The sequence below is a fragment of the Balaenoptera acutorostrata genome, chromosome 3 (genome assembly GCF_949987535.1).
Source record: "Balaenoptera acutorostrata chromosome 3, mBalAcu1.1, whole genome shotgun sequence".
Taxonomy (NCBI): domain Eukaryota; kingdom Metazoa; phylum Chordata; class Mammalia; order Artiodactyla; family Balaenopteridae; genus Balaenoptera; species Balaenoptera acutorostrata.
The window spans coordinates 77,728,343-77,748,576 of NC_080066.1; the positions used below are offsets into that span (position 1 = coordinate 77,728,343).

General features: G+C 45.1%; 1 protein-coding gene and 1 pseudogene across 1 annotated transcript in view; both read left to right on the top strand.

Moving 5' to 3' along the window:
- The window catches only part of MYO1E (myosin IE), a 203,884-nt gene that overhangs the window by 47,937 nt on the left and 135,713 nt on the right, over window positions 1–20,234 (top strand). The window lies entirely within an intron of this gene.
- On the top strand, window positions 3,378–3,877 carry LOC102999396 (60S ribosomal protein L12-like; annotated as a pseudogene).

Here is a 20,234-nt window from a genome sequence, read left to right on the forward strand (position 1 = left end):
CTTTTGTTTTTCCTTTTTTTGCAAGTGCAGGTTAGTTAGGTTGCTGCCCTCTCTTTGCTCACTTTCCCTCATGCTGTTCTTGCCCCTTCTCAGAATCACCATAAGCCAAATCACCCTAAGACTTGTTGGTCCTCCATGCATCAACATACAAAATATTCTTTAGGGCCCACACAGTGTTCCAAAAATGTCTCAGTAACTGATGAGACATGGCTTATTTGTCCTGGGGAAGTCTGATTTCATGCTCAAGTTCCACCCTGTGTGAGTTTTTATGCTAAGCCTCAGACAAATGTAATCTTGACTTAAGGTGTGCTAGTTTTATTATTTTTATTTTTTTTAAATTTATTTATTTATTATTTATGGCTGTGTTGGGTCTTCGTTTCTGTGCGAGGGCTTTCTCTAGTTGCGGCAAGCGGGGGCCACTCTTCATCGCAGTGCGTGGGCCTCTCACCGTCGCGGCCTCTCTTGTTGCGGAGCACAGGCTCCAGGCGCGCAGGCTCAGTAATTGTGGCTCACGGGCCCAGCTGCTCTGCGGCATGTGGGATCTTCCCGGACCAGGGCTCGAACCCGTGTCCCCTGCATTGGCAGGCAGACTCTCCACCACTGCGCCACCAGGGAAGCCCTTATTATTTTTTATTAACAGCAGCAGTAGCATTGGAGCATTATTTCCAGAGGCAAAGGATTCAAGGAGGTTGAGGTGATGTATGAAGTCATTCAATCTTCCTAACAGCCAGTGAAGTTTCCTTATCATCTGCATTTGACAGATGAGGAAACTGAGGCATGGAGAGGTTAAGTAATTAGCCAAATGTTTTTCTTGGCAGGTCAGGACTGGATTTTTTTCTAAGGTTCCTTTCAACCCTGAGAGATGCAAATTCTTCTCTGGGTGGAAGTGGTACATCAGGTCAGAAATGTAGCAGAAGTGAGGGAGGGAGAGAGAGGTGCGGGGGTGTGTACTAGTTAAAGCTTTGGGGGGACACACGTAACATCCTGGGCTTCCTTACAACATCCAAGGAAGTAAGGGGAGGAGCTATATAGCTTCACGGAGTTGCGAGGGAGACTTCGGATCTTCCTTCAGGTCAGAGGTTACAAACTGCTGACCCCCTAGCCTCCATGGGACCTGAAGATGTGTTTATTTGGCCCATACATTAAAAAAAAAAAAAAAAAAAAATTGCGCCAGAGTTTAAAAATCAGATTTCCTGTGAAGATCTGAATTTCCAGCTTCACTAGGTAAATCGGATCCGGCAACCTTGAGTCCTCATCTCCTGGGGTGACATTTGGCTGGAGTGGCATAGGGGCTGCCCTCTTCTCCAGACCCTCCAGTCAGCTCAGCTTCTCCACTGCCTGCATCAGCCCTTCATTATCTGCCTGGACCCTGTAGGCATTTGCCTTGCAGTCACCCCTCTGGTGCAGGGTTTCTCGTCCTTGATACTGCTGACATTTTGGACCAGGTAGTTCTTTGTTGTGAGGGGCTCTCCTGAGTCTTGGGGAATGTTTAGCAGCATCCCCGGGCTGCATCCACTACGTGCCAATAGTGCCCCCTCCTCCGTGTGACAACCAAAAACGAATCCAGAGGTTGCCCAGTGCCCGCTGGGGAGTAAAATGGCCTCATGAGAACTACTGGGTTTGTGTCATGAGCCTGAGCCAATGGCAGCTCCATCTCTAAGCGTCTCTGTTATCAATTTCTGGGCATGAGGATCTGATTGGTCTCACTTGGCTCAGGGGTCTCTTCCTGTGGTCAGGTGGCAAGGTGGCATTGACCATCATGACTGCCACCTCCTGCAGAAAGGGAGCGGGACAGGCAACCCAACAGGTGTCCATCGTAAGAAGAGGGTTGCAAAAGATGCTATGTGAAAACAAGAGAGAGTCCAGGAGTAACTCTCAATAGCATAACAATCTTAACTTTCCAAAGGATGTTCTTTGTACCTATTCCCTCATTTTATTCTCTCCTCTAGCGTTCTATGAAATAGCCAAGGCACATAGTTTGCCCTTCTAATTCAGCAGATGAGGAAACAGAGAGAAGTAAATGTAGTTGCTTCAGTGCACAAGGCCACTAGATAGAACCCAGGCTTTCTGGAGCCCAGTGCCCCTCCGGTTACCCCTGAAATAGCAGTCCTCTGTAACACAGCACCCTGTCTACTCGAGGAAGATTGAGGGAGAAGAGCAAAGCCAGCGGTCAGCAGACAGCCCAACCCTGAAAACATGAACGATTCAGTCACTCATGTCTGCAGAGCAGGTTTTGTTGGCAGGAGGCCACCCTGTCTAAGTCCTGCTCCAGTCCGTCTGGGTGTAACCCAGCCATTATGGTCTCTCCGGTTTCACATGCACAGGAACAATTAAGTCATTCTCATAATTTCATGTGGTACAGAAAGTTCCAAGCCAAAAATACCATCCTTGCTTCCTACTTTTAGACTTCCAGGGAACTTCCCCCTCCTTCCCTCCCTACAATTCACTTTGATTCCTTCTATTTTTCTCTTCTTGAATTCATTGCCCAGACACAGAGTCCTAGTTTACTTAACGAGGAGCTGTAGACCCAACACAAATCAAAACAAACCCAACCTCCATTTGGCAGGAGTGGTGAAAATAGGGAATTGACAGCGGCCCTCAAGTACAGAAGGTTAAAACACAAAAGAGTGTGCAGATCTCATCTCCAGTGTATGGAAATAAGAGGACTGATCACCAGATGATCACAGAAGGATGGTGGGATGACAAGGGAAGCAGTTGTGTCTAGTATATTCCTATTATTATTTCTGGGTCCTGAGTAACCACGGTCACATCACTTTCTTTATCTTCAGTATATAAAATTTCCTGTCCCATAGGACTGTCACATCAGTCCTGTGTTGCTTCCTTAAATAATTAATTTTTTTAGATCTTTCTCAGATGTTATATTAACAGTAACTTCCCGACAGACAACTGATTTGGTCTGTGTATACACACACACTCACGTGTGCACACACTGTCTCTGCCTCGGTGCTGGGTACATGTTGCTGGACCATCATGTAGCTTATATCAAGAACGAAATGAATTCCAGTTAGAGATGATTTGAAAGTTTCTTCTGTAGGAGTAGATATTACAAGCTTATTTGTAACATGTCTTCTCCTTAGAGCAGTGGCTCTCAAAAACTTTAGCCTGCGTCAGCACCACTTGGAGAGTTCATAAAAACACCAATTGCTGGCCCCACTCTCACCCCCAGAGCATCTCATTCAGTAGGTCTGGGGTGGGGGCAGGACTTTGATTTCTAATAAGTTTCCAGGTGTTGCTGATGTTGCTGTCTGGAGGCTCCTTCTGTGAACTAAACTAATCAAGAATGGTGCTTTGACGTTCTTTGGTCGTCCCGAATCTGGGTTCATCCGACACCTGCTTCCTCTACCGTGCCACCTAAGTTCGACCCCAACGAGATGCAAGTCATGTAGCTGAGGTGCACTGGTGGGGAAGTTGGTGCCACGTCTGCCCTGGCCCCCAAGATCGGCCCCCTGGGTCTGTTGGTGATGACATCGCCAAGGCAACTGGTGATTGGAAGGGTATGAGGGTTACAGTGAAACTGACCATTCAGAACAGACAGGCCCAGATTGAGGTGGTAACTTCTGCCTCTGCCCTGATCATCAAAGCCCTCAAGGAACCGCCAAGAGACGAAAAGAAGCAGAAAAACGTTAAACACAGTGGAAACATCACTTTTGATGAGATTATCCACATTGCCTGACAGATGCAGCATCGATCTTTAGCTAGAGAACTCTCTGGAACCATTAAAGAGATCCTGTACCACCCAGTCTGTGTGCTGCAGTGTCCATGGCCGCCACCCTCACGACATCATAGATGACATCAACAGTGGTGCAGTGGAATGCCCAGCTAGTTAAGAACTGCAAAGAAAAATAATAAAGGGTTATTTAACAACCAGTGGGGGGAAAAATGGTGCTTTGGGGAATTCCTTGGTGGTCCAGTGGTTAGGACTTGGCCCTTTCACTGCCGAGGGCCTGGGTTCGATCCCTGGTTAGGGAACTAAGATCCCACAAGCCTCGCAGTATGGCCAAAAAAATACATAAATAAAAAAAAGTAAAAGCATCACAGTAGCATCCTACAGAACAATTAATAATTCCACAGGTAAAATGTATCTTTAAAAAAAAAAAAAAAAAAGAATGGTGCTTTGAGCACTAGGTGTCCCTAGCAGTAGTGATGACTTGCTTCTTCTGCTTCTGGGCCTTATTTGTGTTGTCCCTGGAAAGCCCCCCTCCTCCGATTGGCCAACCAAATCCTCTGCATCTGCCAGGCCCAGCCTAAGTTCCCATTCCTCCACCTACTCTTTCCTGACTACTGCACTTCACACTTGTCACTTCCCTTCTCTGAACTCTTCCAGTTTTTGGAATAAGCCATAGAATTGACTCTGCTGCCTGCATCATGAGCATGTTGCACGTTAGTCCTTTCCCCATCGAGACTAAACACATTTGATGAGTGAACGGGACTATGCCTCATATACTCTTCTTTGTGTCCCTACACCTTGCACAGGGCTAAGCACATTGTAGATGACTCAGTAACTTACTGATTGGTGAACCAACTGATACTGCCTGATAAACCCACCAAGTTTTGCTTCTGATATGGTAACCCCTGTGACTTCTGTCCTCAAAGCCACAGATCCTTCTGCCTGATTCAGTACTGCCTGGACTTCGGTCTTGAGAGAAAGGACGTTATGGGCTGGTTCCGGCTGGTGGACACCCAAGATGGTTGTCATCGCCGTGCCTGTTGTCAACTGTGCGTGAGAGTCAGTCCCTGGGCTCCAGGGCAGTGTGATGGCTGGAGGTCAGCGTGCAAGGAGAAACATCGAGAGGAGGGAATGATGGTGATGTGCTGGAGAAATGGGTTGGGACCAGATACTGAAGGCTTTACATGGCTATTAGGGGCTTGGAGTTTGTGCTATAGAAAATGGAGGTTTTTTTTTTTTTTTAAAAAAGGGAATGAGGTAATCAGGTTTGTTCTTTGGAACCATAATGCGGAGGCCCCTGGCTTCTTATGGAGAAGGTAAGAAACTAGCAGAGGCAAACATGTGAAGTAGAGTTGTTTTGATTTGAAGGCTTCTTTCTTGATGGTCAACTCTTCCCACCTTTCTTTAGATACTCTTTTAGTTTCCTAGGGCTGCTGTAACAGCTTATCAAAAACTGGGTGGCCTAAGACAACAGAAGCTTCCTCTCCCACTTTCGGAGGCTAGAATCCAAATTTGGTCAGATCATGCTCTCCCTGAAGGCTCTAGGGGAGGATCTGTTCCCTCACTCCAATCTCTGCCTTTGTCGTCACATGGCCTTCTCGCTGTGTCTCTGTCTCTTCTCCTCTTCTCATAAGGACATCAGTCATACTGGATTAAGTCCCACCTAGTGACCTCCTTTTAACTTGATTACATCTACAAAAACCCTTTTTCCAAGTCAGGTCACATTACAAGTACTGGGGGTTAAGACTTTAACATACCCTGTTTTTGGAGGGGGACACAGTTCAACCCACAGCAGACACTTATTTGCTACACCTTATTGCTTTAGGGCTCGAGGAAGCAGTGGGCTTGCTGCTGTAACGGGCCCACTAGTTAACTCACCTGTGTAATGTGCTCTCGGGGAGGGTTAGGAAACTGCCGCCATCTCCAGTAATACCAGTAGCTCACTTAAGTAATCATGCAGGGTGGGTACACAGGACCAAGCAGCAGCAGGTGGGGAACTGACCGAAAAGAGCAGTTCGGGTGCTCTTGCAGGTGAGAAATCGTGAGACCTCGAGTAAGTTGTGGCTGTGAGAATAGACAGGAGCGGGCAGAGTGGAGGAACAGGTCTGAGGTAGAACCAGTAGGATTGGATGTCGGAGGAGGAGACACTTAAGGCTTGTTATCAGCCTGTTGGAAGATGTGAGAGTGAGTGTATGTGTACAGGGATGTAATATCTATCTGTGTATTATGTATGTATGTGTTATTTTTGGGGGGAAGATAAACAAGGCCTTAGAGACAAGTTTTTCTTTCTTTGTCTCTCATCAATTAACTCAAAAGATGCTTTATTGTGCTGGAAAGGAGAGTAATAAACTGGAAATGATATGGAAGAAAGTGAAGAGCAACCTTGGACATCCATGGGGATTAAAGATATTTTTAAAGGAAAAATGGGGAAAAAAGAAAATTTTGGCCCACAGCCTTCTGAGAAGGTTCCTCTAAATGGTGTGTAGTTGTCTCAGGGCGTGGCATCCACTCACCTAAGTGGACTTTTTTTTTTTTTTTTAATTTATTTATTTTTATTTTTGGCTGCATTGAGTCTTTGTTGCTGCTCACGGGCTTTCTCTAGTTGCACTGAGCGGGGGCTACTCTTTGTTGTGGTGCTTGGGCTTCTCATTGCAGTGGCTTCTCTTGTTGCTGAGCATGGGCTCTAGGCGCGTGGGCTCAGTAGTTGTGGCTCGCGGGCTCTAGAGCGCAGGCTCGGTAGTTGTGGTGCACGGGCTTAGTTGCTCCTCGGCATGTGGGATCCTCCCAGACCAGGGCTCGAACCCGTGTCTCCTGCGTTGGCAGGCGGATTCTTAACCACTGCGCCACCAGGGAAGCCCTAAGTGGACTTCTGACACAGCCCTCCAGGCCCTTCATTCAGGTCCGTTCCAGGCCGCCCCCCAGGCTGAGACTGGGCCACTGGCTGACCTCGAGGGAGACTCACATGTTCTTTGTGAACATAAGCTGCCAGGTCCTGGCATCATCCTCATAATGTTCTCTTCACCCTTTAGTAGCTGGCTTTTGCATCTATTATCTCATTTGGTTTTCACAACCTTGGAACAATGGAAAATCCCATGACAGGGCAGCAGAACTGAATTTCAGTCCTTTTGGTTTTTTTTCTGGGAGTGGGGGTTAGTGTTTGCACAAGACACTCAGCTTCTCAAAGCTCCGTTTTCTCATCAGCAGTGAACCAACAACCCCGTTCTTGTAGGATCGTTGTGAGGATGAACATCAGACAACATATGTACAGTGCCTGGCTCAGAGCTGGTGCACAATACATATTCATTCCCTTTCCCCTCCTTTTCCATCTTCTTTCTCTTTCTTCTTCCAGGTTTTCTGACCCTTGGGGCCAGAGCTCTTTGCCATTTTATCCCACTGGAAATAAAACATAAATAAATTTAAAAATAGAGAAATTATAAACAAATTCCTGTAGAGGGTTTGTTTTAAACTCACTGGAATCAACGATAAATTGCATACTCATCCAAAGGGCTAGATTAGGGGTTTGGGAGTAATCGAAGCAAACACTGAGAGTGAAGGCGAGAAGGAAATGTCAGAATTATAATCGGGATGAACGTAGATCTAATTTGAGAGAGAGAGTCTGCTGCTATCTCTGTCCCTTTCCCACTCTGGTCAGTCCCAGCTGCTGTTATCTGCTTGTTCTTCCAATTGAAAACAACTCTGCAGAGCCTCATCCTTCTGGCACCCAAGGTATTAATGCAGTTGCTGGCGGATCTGGTTGGCTAACCAGGCTCAAGTGCTACCCAAGGTGCTGGAGCGTGGCCACCACCCAGGTCATCACGGCAGCGCCCCTGGGCGATGTCCGCTTGGACTTAGTTTCACTCTGAAGTTAGAAAGCAGTGGCCTACATTTCCAGCTACATAAAACTGGGAACGTTGAATCTAGTCAGGCCTGCCCCTTCAACCTTCTGTCTCTGTGCTCTCCTGTGTTTCCCTGACAGCAGTGCTTTCCCAGTGCCCTTCTACTTGCTCACATCCCATCCTCAAATCCCTGAGCAGAGGTTCCGTGTCAGAATCCCTCCCACAGAGATGTTAGCTCAAGGTGCATAGATACAGGTACCAGAAAGCTTGCTGCCACGTTGCTCGTAACTCAAAGGGCCATCCACGGGGATTTTTGGATGGATGGCTTCTTGAGCAAGTAACTCACCCTCTCAGAACTTGTAGCTCCTTGTTTGTTGCACGTAAATTACTAATATCCAGCCTGACTAACTATGAGATGATGAGTATGAAAGCACTTTCTAAATTGCAAATGGTTTTACAAATGTGAGGGATACGATGAATCAACAGTGAAAACAGTCCTTTGAGGCCTTTTACAAACAAAGGCATTTTTATATATTTAAAATCTTGCCACTCACAAATTTAATATTTGAGGTTTTGCCGACCTGGGGAACAGTCGCATAGCAGTTTGCAGTTTCACTGAGGTGTATGTATTTTCGTTCATCCATAAACGTGAATATCTCCCAGGAGGATGAGAAGTGAATAGATGAAGTAGTAAAATAAGTAGAAGTTAAAATAAGATTACATTACAGAGTCTTTAAAGGTTCATTAAAACAGATATCTGTGCAGTATCTTTTATGCCCCTATCAAAGGGCTCTGGTTTACTGGGAGTGAGACAAAAAGGTAAAAATTAGAAATATACTGTGTAATTAGGTAAGCCATAAATACACTCACAAAACAATTAGTAAGCATAGCAACAACAAAAAAAGCATACCAATATACACCATTATTATAAACAGATTCTGTAGCCTGGCGCTCTAGAAGAACTTCTGGAATTAAGTTTAATTTTATTACATTTAAATGGGGGGAAAAAAGTCCCACCCGAGACTATGCAGATGCAGTTACGGGTGGGCTTTATTGTTTGTTACGGGTGTGAGTGTTTATTTCTCTCCTATTTGACATTCTGGATGTAGACAGTGCAGGGTTGGTGTGGACCCCTGCAGTTGTCTGGGGTGCAGGCTCCCTTCCATTTCTGCTCTGCCACCCCCAGGGTGTGGCACTGGTCCTTCTGGGCTATGGCCACCACCTGCCAATTCGGAGCAAGGGGGGTAAGGGGGTCACGCCCCCTCGCTTCTTTATGACGCGTCCTAGGACTTGCACACACCCCTTCCACTTCCGTCACCTGGCCACACCTAGATGCACAAGAATCTGGGAATGAATTCTTTATTGTGAGTAGCTATGTGCCCAACTAAAAGCCAGAGATTGTGTCACTCAAGGAAGGGAAGCACAGGCGTTGGAGAGCAATGCGCAGGTGCTCCCACCTTTCAGCCTCCTGTCTGCCCAGGAGCTGATGGCTTGTAAGGGAGGAAGAGAGACAAGTCAGTGCAAGAAGATTGTGACTCAAGGCTTATCCAATCTGTCAGGGAGTTCCTGGGGCAGTTTAGTGCTGATGATATTTTTGGTTTCACTAAGGAAAGGTTTCGTTTGAATTAAATTATTATTGAATGACCTTTTTAACTTTCTGTTCGATGTGAAGGCTGCTCAGAGGCAGCTGTTTGAGAATGAAGAAGCAAGTGCTGACCTCCTCTGGCCTGGCACAACTAGACCTCAGTGCTGTTGGAGCCGGCCTGGTGCTCACACCCCTGGCCCCAGACAAGGTCCCTCTGAAACCATGGTCAAGTGAGGCCAAGCAAGACCACAGCGGAATTTCGTCTAAGCACAGACTAAAACAGAGTTCCCGTACAACCCACGATGCCCACCAGACATCTTCTCCCCCGATAGTACGAGTAGCCACTGCTTCTTTAACATTTTATGGTCCTGTCTGTCCTCCAGTCAGCACTCCCTGTAGATAACATTTATTGAGATAGTCATAGAATTGCCACGCTTTCTGACAGCACCCAATCTAGAGCAAACCCTTGTTTCCTTAGACCTCGCTAAAAACCACCCAACCAAAGCCGATGCCTGGAATAGGTTCTGTGGAAGGGGTGATACTGTCCTGTACATTTAGAAAATCTGTGTTCATTTAAAGGAGACTTGACTGCAGCCTGGGGCCTCTGAAAGCTTCAGTTTCCTGATCTATAAACTGAGGATAGTAATATCAACTTCACAAGGCTGTGAAGGTGCTTTCTAAAATTACAGAGCACATTACAAATCTAAGGAAGGCATTTAATGACGAATTCTATTTTTCTAAAATTCGATTTGAGCCAAGGTCAATGAATAGCTCAGTTTATAACTTAATTTACATGAGTAAGTAATTTTGCATTCATAGTCGCCACTTATCTGTACTTAGGAACTGGGAGCTGGATCCCTGGCCATTTCTACCCAAACCAGGGCCGTTTCAACAGGGCCCTCTTGAGAGGAAAGCTTTTCTGAAAAGAAGATAACAACTGTCATTTGAGTAGAGAAAATGAGAAAGGCAAAAGTCACATTATGATTTATTTTGTGTCATACGTAAGTAGTTAGAAGATAGCCCCTTTTTAAAAAAGAAAATTATTATTTATTTTTGGCTGCGTTGGGTCTTCGCTGCTGTGCACAGGCTTTCTCTAGTTGCAGTGAGCGGGGGCTACTCTTTGTTGCAGTGCGTGGGCTTCTCATTGCGGTGGCTTCTCTTGTTGCGGAGCACGGGCTCTAAGCACGCAGGCTTCAGTAGTTGTGGCCTCTGGGCTCAGTAGTTGTGGCTCGCAGGCTCAGTAGTTGTGGTGCACGGCCTTAGTTGCTCCGCGGCATGTGGGATCTTCCCGGACCAGGGCTCGAACCCGTGTCCCCTGCGTTAGCAGGCGGATTCTTAACCACTGCGCCACCAGGGAAGTCCCAGCCCTTTCTCTTAACAGCCCTTGTAAAATTTTCACTGGGCTTCAGAAGTCTAAAGGAAAACTCTAGAACTAAGACATATTTCAGCTCACTATTTCTCAGGGTCACTATCACCCCAGTTTTGTGAAGAGATGAAAAGAGGCTACCTGAAGCAGTGGAGTAAGAATCCACTCTGCCTTTTGCTTTATATGTGACCTTGGCCAAGTACCTGACCATTACTTTTCCTCATTTAGAAAATGGAAATAGAGATGCTTGCCTTACAACTGCAGTTGTCTCTTGGTATTCTTGGGGGACTGGTTCCAGGACCTCTGCAGATACCAATATCCTCTGATGCTCAAGTTCCTTTATTTAAAATAGCATAGTATTTGCATATAACCTAGCACATCCTCCCATGTACTTTAAATCATCTTTAGATTACTTATAATACCTAGTACAGTGTAAATGCTATGTAAATAGATGCCAGCATGTGGCAAATGCAAGTTCGCTTTTTGGGACTTTCTGGAATTTTTTTTCCCCAATATTTTTGGTCTGCAGCTGGTTGAATCTGTAGATGTGCAATCCGCGGATATGGAGGACTGACTGGACTTCAGCCATCGCTCCAATAGGATAATGTATGTGAAAACTCTTAGCTGTGAAGTGCCGTATATTCAGGAAAGGAACCATTATATTCCTGGTGGTCGCATTTTATTGGGAGAGAGCCTGCAGGGCTGCTTTAGTATAACAGGCTGCATTAGAGTGCTGTCTTTGTGCCAGTTGCGTGTATGATACATTGTGCCACCACTCTTGCAAGGTCTGTAGAGGGCCAAATTAAAGGAGATGTTTGTGCCTCGGTGCCAGTACTTGGAGACATAACCCAGCTGTGGGTTACACTGCTTACTCCAAGGGGAAATCTAGAAGGCACCGTAGCCTCTTGCTTTTGTGTTTCAGACAATGGATTTCATCAAGTTGGCAGCTGATTCTACCAGTCAGATTTAGACTTGATTGGAATCTGAAATTGAAGGCTTTCTTTGCAGCATGGAGCTTACCTGTTAAGCTGGTTTCTAGAAAAACCAACCAGGGTGTCACATTTTCTTTTATGTGTGAACCAGTTAATATGGTAGGTAGCTTGGAGTGATGTTAAGGGCTAGTCTCACCAGACAACTGCTGAGAGCATTTCCTTTCTCCACCCTAGAGGTGCTCTAGGCTAGCAGACTAAAGTCATAGGTGCCCTGGCCACAGTGTCATTTTCTCTTGGGCAGAAGTGGAGATAACCTTGACCGGTCCTTACCTTCCAACACCATTTTTATAAATTTATTTATTTATTTATTTTTGGCTGTGTTGGGTCTTCGTTTCTACGCGAGGGCTTTTCTCTAGTTGCGGCGAGCGGGGGCCGCTCTTCATCGCGGTGCGCGGGCCTCTCACTATCGCGGCCTCTCTTGTTGCGGAGCACAGGCTCCAGACGCGCAGGCTCAGTAGTTGTGGCTCACGGGCCCTGTTGCTCCGCGGCATATGGGATCTTCCCAGACCAGGGCTCGAACCCGTGTCCCCCGCATTGGCAGGCAGACTCCCAACCAATGCACCACCAGGGAAGCCCCCAACACCATTTTTATATTTGAATTGACAAAAGTCTTATTTGCCTTCAATACCTTATCTTTACATATGTATAGACCTTGTATATTCAGTTTATAATGCACTTTACATCTCATTGTTCTTTTATAAATTTAATAAGATCAATCAAGCCCAAGCCCCGAGGGGTGCCAAGCACTGTGCTAGGTGGACTCTGGAGATTCAGAGAAAAGGGGACAGATTTCCCTGTCCACATGGCACTCACAGTCAAGTCAGAGAATCAGTTGTATTTACATCTAATTAATGTCAAGACAGCATGTCAAACCCAGCCATCGAGATGGGTCCCAGGTTTAGCACATTTCTCTTAATGGTCCTATGAGTTTGGTTGTGACACTCTTTTCATGGATGAGGAAAGTGAGCCCAAGTGGCCTTAAGTGGCTTCTGTGGTCGCCCAGCTAAAGTGGTCTGACTTGTAAGCACTGGCCTTTTCTACCCCTACACACTACCCTGCTGCTCTTGCCTTGTCAGCGTGCTTTCATAGCATGCTGCCATATCACGGTGACAGATTAATGTCTCTGTTAATCATATAGAAGTTATATTTTGGGTTGACTGCTCTCTCCAGACATTTAGGATAAGCGCCTTAGTTATCTGGATACCTCCTAAATCTTACTTCACTAGCTAAGTGATCTCCTCATTGGTTGATGGTTTCTGTTCGCTTCAAGGTGTACTGTTTCTAACCTTTTCCTGCTTCACCTTTCCCCACATCCATGCTCATCCTGCCCAGGACCTGCCTGAGGTTTGAGCCAGATCCCATCCACATTCCCTCCAGTGGAAGCATTACCCTTTTTTTAGGTGTTCTTTGCACTTTTTTAGAAACAGGTTTGAGGATGGGGGGAAGGTACATTTTGCAAAGTATTCATAATTAGTGTGAGGGTGTAAATTCGGAGAAGTTAATCAATTAAATGGTATCCCTGATTCTCTCTTTTTTTTTTTAAATTTATTTATTTTATTTATTTATTTTTGGCTGTGTTGGGTCTTTGTTGCTGCGCGCGGGCTTTCTCCAGTTGGGGTGAGCGGGGGCTACTCTTTGTTGCGGTGCGTGGGCTTCTCACTGCGGTGGCTTCTCTTGTTTCGGAGCACGGACTCTAGGTGCGTGGGCTTCAGCAGTTGTGACACGTGGGCTCAGTAGTTGTGGCACACGGGCTTCATTGCTCCGGGGCATGTGGGATCTTCCCGGACCAGGGCTCGAACCCGTGTCCCCTGCATTGGCAGGCGGATTCTTAACCACTGCGCCACCAGGGAAGCCCTTGATTCTCTCTTGATGTTATCACAGTAACTCATTTATATGACACCAGTTTACAAAGGACTTCCTGTCTCTTATCTCACTGATCCCTCACTAACAACCCTGAGAGGATGGGAACAAGGGAGCTTAAGTAAATCCCCCAGGCCACCCGGCCAGTAAGTGGCAGAAGAGGAAATGTGAGTCCGTTCTTCCAGCTCCCAGTCCTGGGCTTTTGCTCTCTGCCAAGTCACGGCAGAATATGGACTTAGTGCTAATAAAGTTGGCTCCAGTGCTGAGAGTGGTCGTTACTCACTTTATTCCTTCCGGCATCCAAGAGAATCTTCTCAATTATAAATGATAGCCTCCAGCATTAGCCCTGAGGACACCGCTGAGGGTCCCAGTGCTTTCACCCAATTTCCAGGCTCCTGTTACATCTCTGAGGGGCATGAGAGCATCACAAATGAAGGGTAGCCTTCAAGATTGCAGCCGAGGGGGATAAGATTTCCTAGGAACGAGGACATTTCAGAGGAAAGAGAAGGTAAACTCTAGTGACTGCCAAGTTGTCATAATATAAAAGGGGAACTTATTTTTAAGTGCTCAAATGTCCATATACATAGTAATTTGGAGTCCACATTTTCCTCCACAGAGAATGCTTCCTGGGCTGTTGTGTACATTAACTAATGTAGGTCCTTAATTGAGGAGATATATATATGCATATATACACACACATATATATGTGTATATATGTGTATATATGTGTATATATGTGTGTGTGTGTGTGTGTGTATGTGTATGTGTGTGTTTGTGTGTGTATATATATATATATATATATTTGGCTGCACTGCCCATGGCATGTGGAATCTTAGTTCCCCGACCAGGGATCAAACCTGCGCCCCCTGCATTGGAAGCGCAGAGTCTTAATCACTGGACCGCCAGGGAAGTCCCAAGGAGACATTTTAAACAAATTCTGAGGATTTATATGCCGTCACTGCTAAAATGTAAAGAGGAAAAAAAAAAGTTAAAATAAGCCCTCTCAAAGAGTTTGTTATTTCTATTACTCTTGTTATGATTATGATTTTATCATTTGAATGTTCCTTTAGAGTTAGTCTATGAGACCTTCAAAGCAGCCTACCCACATTCTTCATAACCATACCTCCAACCCAAGGTGAGCATTTTTGGAATTTCTTTTTAAATTAGAACCCTGGAAGGCTTCTAGCTAGTAAGCCATCACGGGTTTCTAGATCTGCCAACTAGCTTATTGTCTTCAACCAGCGTCAACTTCCTTTTACATCATGTGACCCACTTCCAGATTTTAAAAACTGACAGCATCAGAGGTAGATTCACTTCCTCCTGTGATTAAGTCAGAGAGAGGGGTGGGTGGGAAGGATGGGTGAGTGAGAGTGGTGGTGGGGACTGTTAAATGGTTTAAACTTTTGGTGGTGTCTTTTGCCGGTAAAGAGTTAGGAATAGGGGATGGCCTTCGGTGTGGTCAGGGCGGCCAGAGCCCTGAGAACAGGAAAGCCCCATCCACCCTCAGCCTTTCTCCAAGGACTGGTCTTGTCAGACCTACTGGTTGGGAAGAGCTGCCCTAGATTATCTAGGAGAGATTCAAGGGGACCCAAAGCCCAGGCATTTAACAGTGCTTTAGCTGATGATAAATTATAATGTAGCTAATTGATCTGTAGGAAACAGTTGCTCAAATGCCTTTTCAGCTTCTCAGTGGCAACAAAGTATATGTGACAAAGCTCTTACATTAAAGATTTAGAGATTCCAGTTAGGATATTTAAAACCTTATGCCAGGTGGGAGATGGTATCCTATACCTCACACCAAATTGCTGAGTCTTACAGCTGGGCATTGAGATTTTTTTAAAAGCAGTGTTTGAGGTAGAAGAGAACAATTTTTAGAGAAAATGTAGTCAACTTCATTTAAATGGAATAAATGATGATTATAGCTGATTGTTGTCTGACAGTTTGGGCTGGTGTTTCTAAAATGAAATTAACTACAGAGTTCTTGAAATGGGGTCATCAGGTTAGAATTCAGTTGTCTGCGAAGATCAATGATTTCTGTCTTCTCAGCTTACCTGGCAGGCAGGGATAATATATCACAACTAGGTGTGAAGTGCATTTGCATTCTTTTTTTTTTTAGTAGTCACCGGCGCATTCAGTATTTTTACGTAATGAAAGAATTGAATGTTATGGCAACAAAATTCATTCTTCACACTGGAACTACCACTGCATACTTAGGTAATTAATTGGTAAACCTTTCTATCTTAAAAAAATAAAATAAAATCAATATATTCCCAGGGCCTGGCACAGTACCTAGCAGAGATGGGTTTTTTTTGTTTTTTTTTTAATAGATCTTTATTGGAGTATAATTGCTTCACAATACTGTGTTAGTTTCTGTTGTACACCAAAGTGAATCAGCCATATGCATACATATTTCCCCATATCCCCTCCGTCTTGCGTCTCCCTCCCATCCTCCCTATCCCACCCCTCTAGGTCGTCTCAGAGCACCGAACTGATCTCCCTGTGCTATGCAGCTGCTTCCCACTGGCTAACTATTTTACATTTGGTAGTGTATATATATGTAGTCGATGCTACTCTCACTTTGCCCCAGCACGTGTGTTTTTGATGGGGCTAAAATGATTGAATCAGTGAATGACTGAATAAGTGAAAAACATAGGATGAGGTTCAGGAAAAAGACTACAAGAGCAGTTGTTATTAAAAGACTGCCGTCCCTGAAATTAGTATTATCGATGCCAATTCTCATTTATGTTTATGAATCTTTAGGAATTTTGGAGTATACTTTATAGCCCATTACTCTAGTTAAGAGAAGAAAATTCTTTTTTTTAAAAAAAAATATTTATGTATTTGGTTGCGCTGGGTCTTAGTTGCAGCTCCAAGGCTCCTTAGTTGCAGCACATGGGTTCCTTAGTTGTGGCATGTGAACTCTTAGTTGCAGCACGCGTGTGGGATCTAGTTCCCTGACCAGGGATCGAGCCTGGGCCCCCTGCGTTGGGAGCGTGGAGTCTTATTCACTGCGCCACCAGGGAAGTCCCAGAAAATTCTTAAATGTAAACTTTTTACCTAAAAAGTGTAAAACTTTAATTTTTCTAATGGTGTTTCAGCAGTCGTTATTAAAAATCTCTAGCCTACACATATATTTCAGGAAGGGGCTCCAGGCTTGTGTAATATTGACAGGGCAAGAGAATCTTTGGTTGCCGAATAAGCTCCCTGGTCTTCCTTTCTGTGCTAATTTGCTGTAGAGACAGTTCGGGCTTCTTTCTAAGGTTCTGTCCCATCCACTCCAGTTGTGGAAGTGGCCATCTACTGGTAGCTCTTGTATAATAAAGTCCTCTGAGGTAATATTTCTACACCATCATTTTTAGCCAAAGGAAAATGTTGGCGATCTCAGGTGGTGGCAGACTCCCTCATGGGAACGAGAATGGCTGGAATGGAAGGTAGGGCATAAAGAAGGTCTTCCCTCTTTGTGGCTCAAGAACAACTGTGGGCAGCCTCTTTGAGCAGCTCGGTTGGATTTCATCCTTTTCACCACATTGTTCTTTGCCCTTGACCCACTTGTCCCCACCTGGCTTTAAGCTCTCTGGTCCAAAAGGACCGACTCCATGTCCACCTTTTAAATAGATACTCATTCAGCAGCACTGCAGCTGAAGAAGAGAGGAGGGACGGGATTGACGTGGGAATGAGGCTCATAAGCACATCGATGGAGGGAACCTGAGACAGACGTCCCACACGTAACAGCTTTGCATATGGACAGACCTGATTTCCTTGTATGCATCTTTCTACGGGGCTGTCTGGGCCATTAAGAATCACCCTGACTCATACTTCTGGTTTTCAGTTCAACTTCTAGGAATGCATTATTTCACACCCTGTGGAGGTGGAACTTGGTGTCACGGATGAGGAAGGCAGCCCCCTACCCCCTCAGCCTATCTGGAACCCAGCAGGTGTGAGGAAACCAGCTACCGCATCTCTGAGAAGCCCACAGAGATGCTCCATAGCCCTGGTCTGTCTGAAACACGCAGCTTCTGAGAATAATGCGTTCTCCCTGAGTGCCAGATAACTGGGCTTGAAATTCTGTCAAAGCTGGTTGTCAGAGTTTGATGAGGTGCAGAATAGGTACATAGTCTCAAATTTTTATCTCCCCACAAATTGCTTAGCAGTTACAATAGGAATGAAAAATAGAAATTATGTAGTGGAGAAATGGGACAGTACTTAATGAAATGATAAAAAATGAGTACCGCCCACAAACATGATGTACCTCCAGACGTGATACCCTGAGAAGGACACAAAATCACTTGACTCGAATTCTAGCCCCACATGCAAAAGCTGAATCTATTATGAGGAAACATCACTCAAACCCAAACTGAGAGAGATTCTATAAAATAACTGGCCCGAATTCTTTAAAATGTCAACATCATAAAAGACAAAGGAAAGCGAAAAAGCTGTTAGAAATTAAAGGAAACTAAACAAATACAAAAACTAAATGCAATATGTGATCTTGCACCAGGAAAAAAAAAATCTTGTCAAAGGACATTATTGGGATAATTGATGAAATTAGAATATTGACTTGGATAAAAAGTATTAATGTGACATTTCCTGAAGTTGTTTACTCTGGTTATATAAGAAAATTCCCTTTTTAGGAAATACATACTGAAGTATTAAGGAATAAAAGGGCATGATGTATACAACCTATTTTTAAATGGTTTAGATGAAAAGAAAACTATACACACACACACACACAGAGAGAGAGAGAGAGAGAGGGACAGAGGGGAAGCAAACGTGACAAAATGTTACAAATTGGTAGAGTATAAGAATTTTTTTTAACTTTTCTGAAATGTTGAGATTATTTTAAAATAAAACGTTTTTAAAAACCATCCTTTCATTATCCTACCATCAAAAACAAATTGAACAAAATACCCAGTTGTTTCATCTACCCTGGGATGGGTCAGCAATCAGCTGAAAGGGCTGGAAAGAGACTTCTGGCCCACTCCTGCCCCCTCATCCTTACTCCTAAGTCAAATGGCCGGATGTGGATGATTCCTGCAGAGACACCAACCAACAGGTCCAGACTCTATTTCAAGGGCAACAGGCCCAGGGAACTGCTAGGCGAGATTGTTCTTCTCCGCATCTCAGCCCCAGAGAGCCAAGAATTCTCTCAGCAACAGTAATGGTGGCCGCAAATTGAGGTCAGTAGGAAAACAGATCTGTTTTGGGTTGTAAAGTCGCATATAATGCGATGAGTGAACAGAAAAGAATGTACCCCAGTGAAGGGACGGCCTGTGAACTCCGGGTCTGGTTCTGAATATTCTTACGATGCCTAGCATAGAAAACAGGAAACATCAGTTAAAATGGGAAATTGCTGTGGGCTGAATTACTGTAATTCCTCGTCTTACTTAGAAGTCGGCATGGAGTAGGCCTTCATCCACAGCCTGCCGTCTCCTGCTCTTCCACGTCTGATAATTTTGCCCTTTCTTAAGGGTGGTGCGTTACCAAGCAAAGAGGCCCTTAGGCTGGAATTTCTACCTTTAAGTATGCTTAGAAACTGTGTTTTTAAAGAGCTGTTTGTCCCCACCCCCACCGTCTCTCGGTTAAAAGCAGCCTGCCTCTGCTTCTGGTTCCCTCCTCCTGCCCCCTCTTTCTTTCTAAGTAGGTGAGATCCAGCACACAGAGCGACTCACAGCCTGGCTTAATAATAACCCAGCAATAAATGACATAGCCATTATCATGGTAGACGGATAAACAGAGGGACATTCCCCAAAGCTGTGAGCCCAACCGCAAATTAGCTTTTCGGTCCTCCCCGCATCTCCATCATTCCTTTGGGGTCCTCTAAAGTATCAGGGAAGTTCTGGCAGCCTGTCCAAGCTGCAAAATGGAGATAATTATTCCTGCTCACTGCCTGCCTCGCTGAGTTGCTTTAGGGCTCACATGGGATGATGAATGGCAAAGTAGCGAGACGCTGGAAGCAATATACAAATAAGAGGTGGTGTTAGTTCTCTTACTGGGTGAGGATCTGACTAAAGTAGTTTGGGCCCGTGCCCTTTGGAAGAAGGACAGTTTTTCTGTGTGGCCTGGGCTGCACCCTCTGATGGGCAGTCCATCTTGGCTGTCTGTTTCTTGTCCCAAGTGCTCAGCTTGCCCTTCCGGCTTTCCTGTGGCCACCTCTCTTTTTCCTGTCTCTCTGTTCCATCTCTGGCTTTCTGCCTCACCAATGAGAAAGTAAGCTTGATGAAAGCCAAAGTCTTGTCTGTACGGTCTGCAGGTGTTACCCCAGTGCTTAGAAGAGCGCTTGACTCCTGGTAGGCACGCAGCTATTGGAATGAATGAATGAATGAACAAACAGATGAAATGCTTCCCATCCTCAGTTTTCTCATCTCCTGTTGGCTCCCTGTTCTGCACAATTCTGCTCATGCCCATGAGGAGAACTTGCAGTAGCCAATGGTGGACTCCTGGCCCATTTCTTGCTCCTAAGCTCCACACCTCCAGATCCAAATGCCCAGTGCCTATGTGGAAAAAGCTCAATAAAGAAGGGATTACGAGTATAGATTCTGGAAGCAGAATATTTGTTCACTGGTGTTGATCTGGGGCAAAGGATGTAACTTCTTTCTGCCAGGGCTTCCTCGTCCTTAAAATGGGGGTTAATAATAATGCTGGCCTTATACGTTTGCTGACACAATTAAATGATTTAATACATGTAAAGACCTTAGAATGTTGCTTGGTACATAGTGAGCCCTCAGTAGAGCTCACTGGACAGGGATTTTCATTCTGGTTTAGTGTTCCATCTGGGAAATTGGGGTGACTGCCTTTTCTTCATATAAAAGGGGCACTCTTTATATGCCGAATCCTGAACTGTTTTCTCCCAACGAAGTGCGGGTTTATTCTTTGCTTGTGGTGTTTGGACCATGGGTACCCGTGCAGC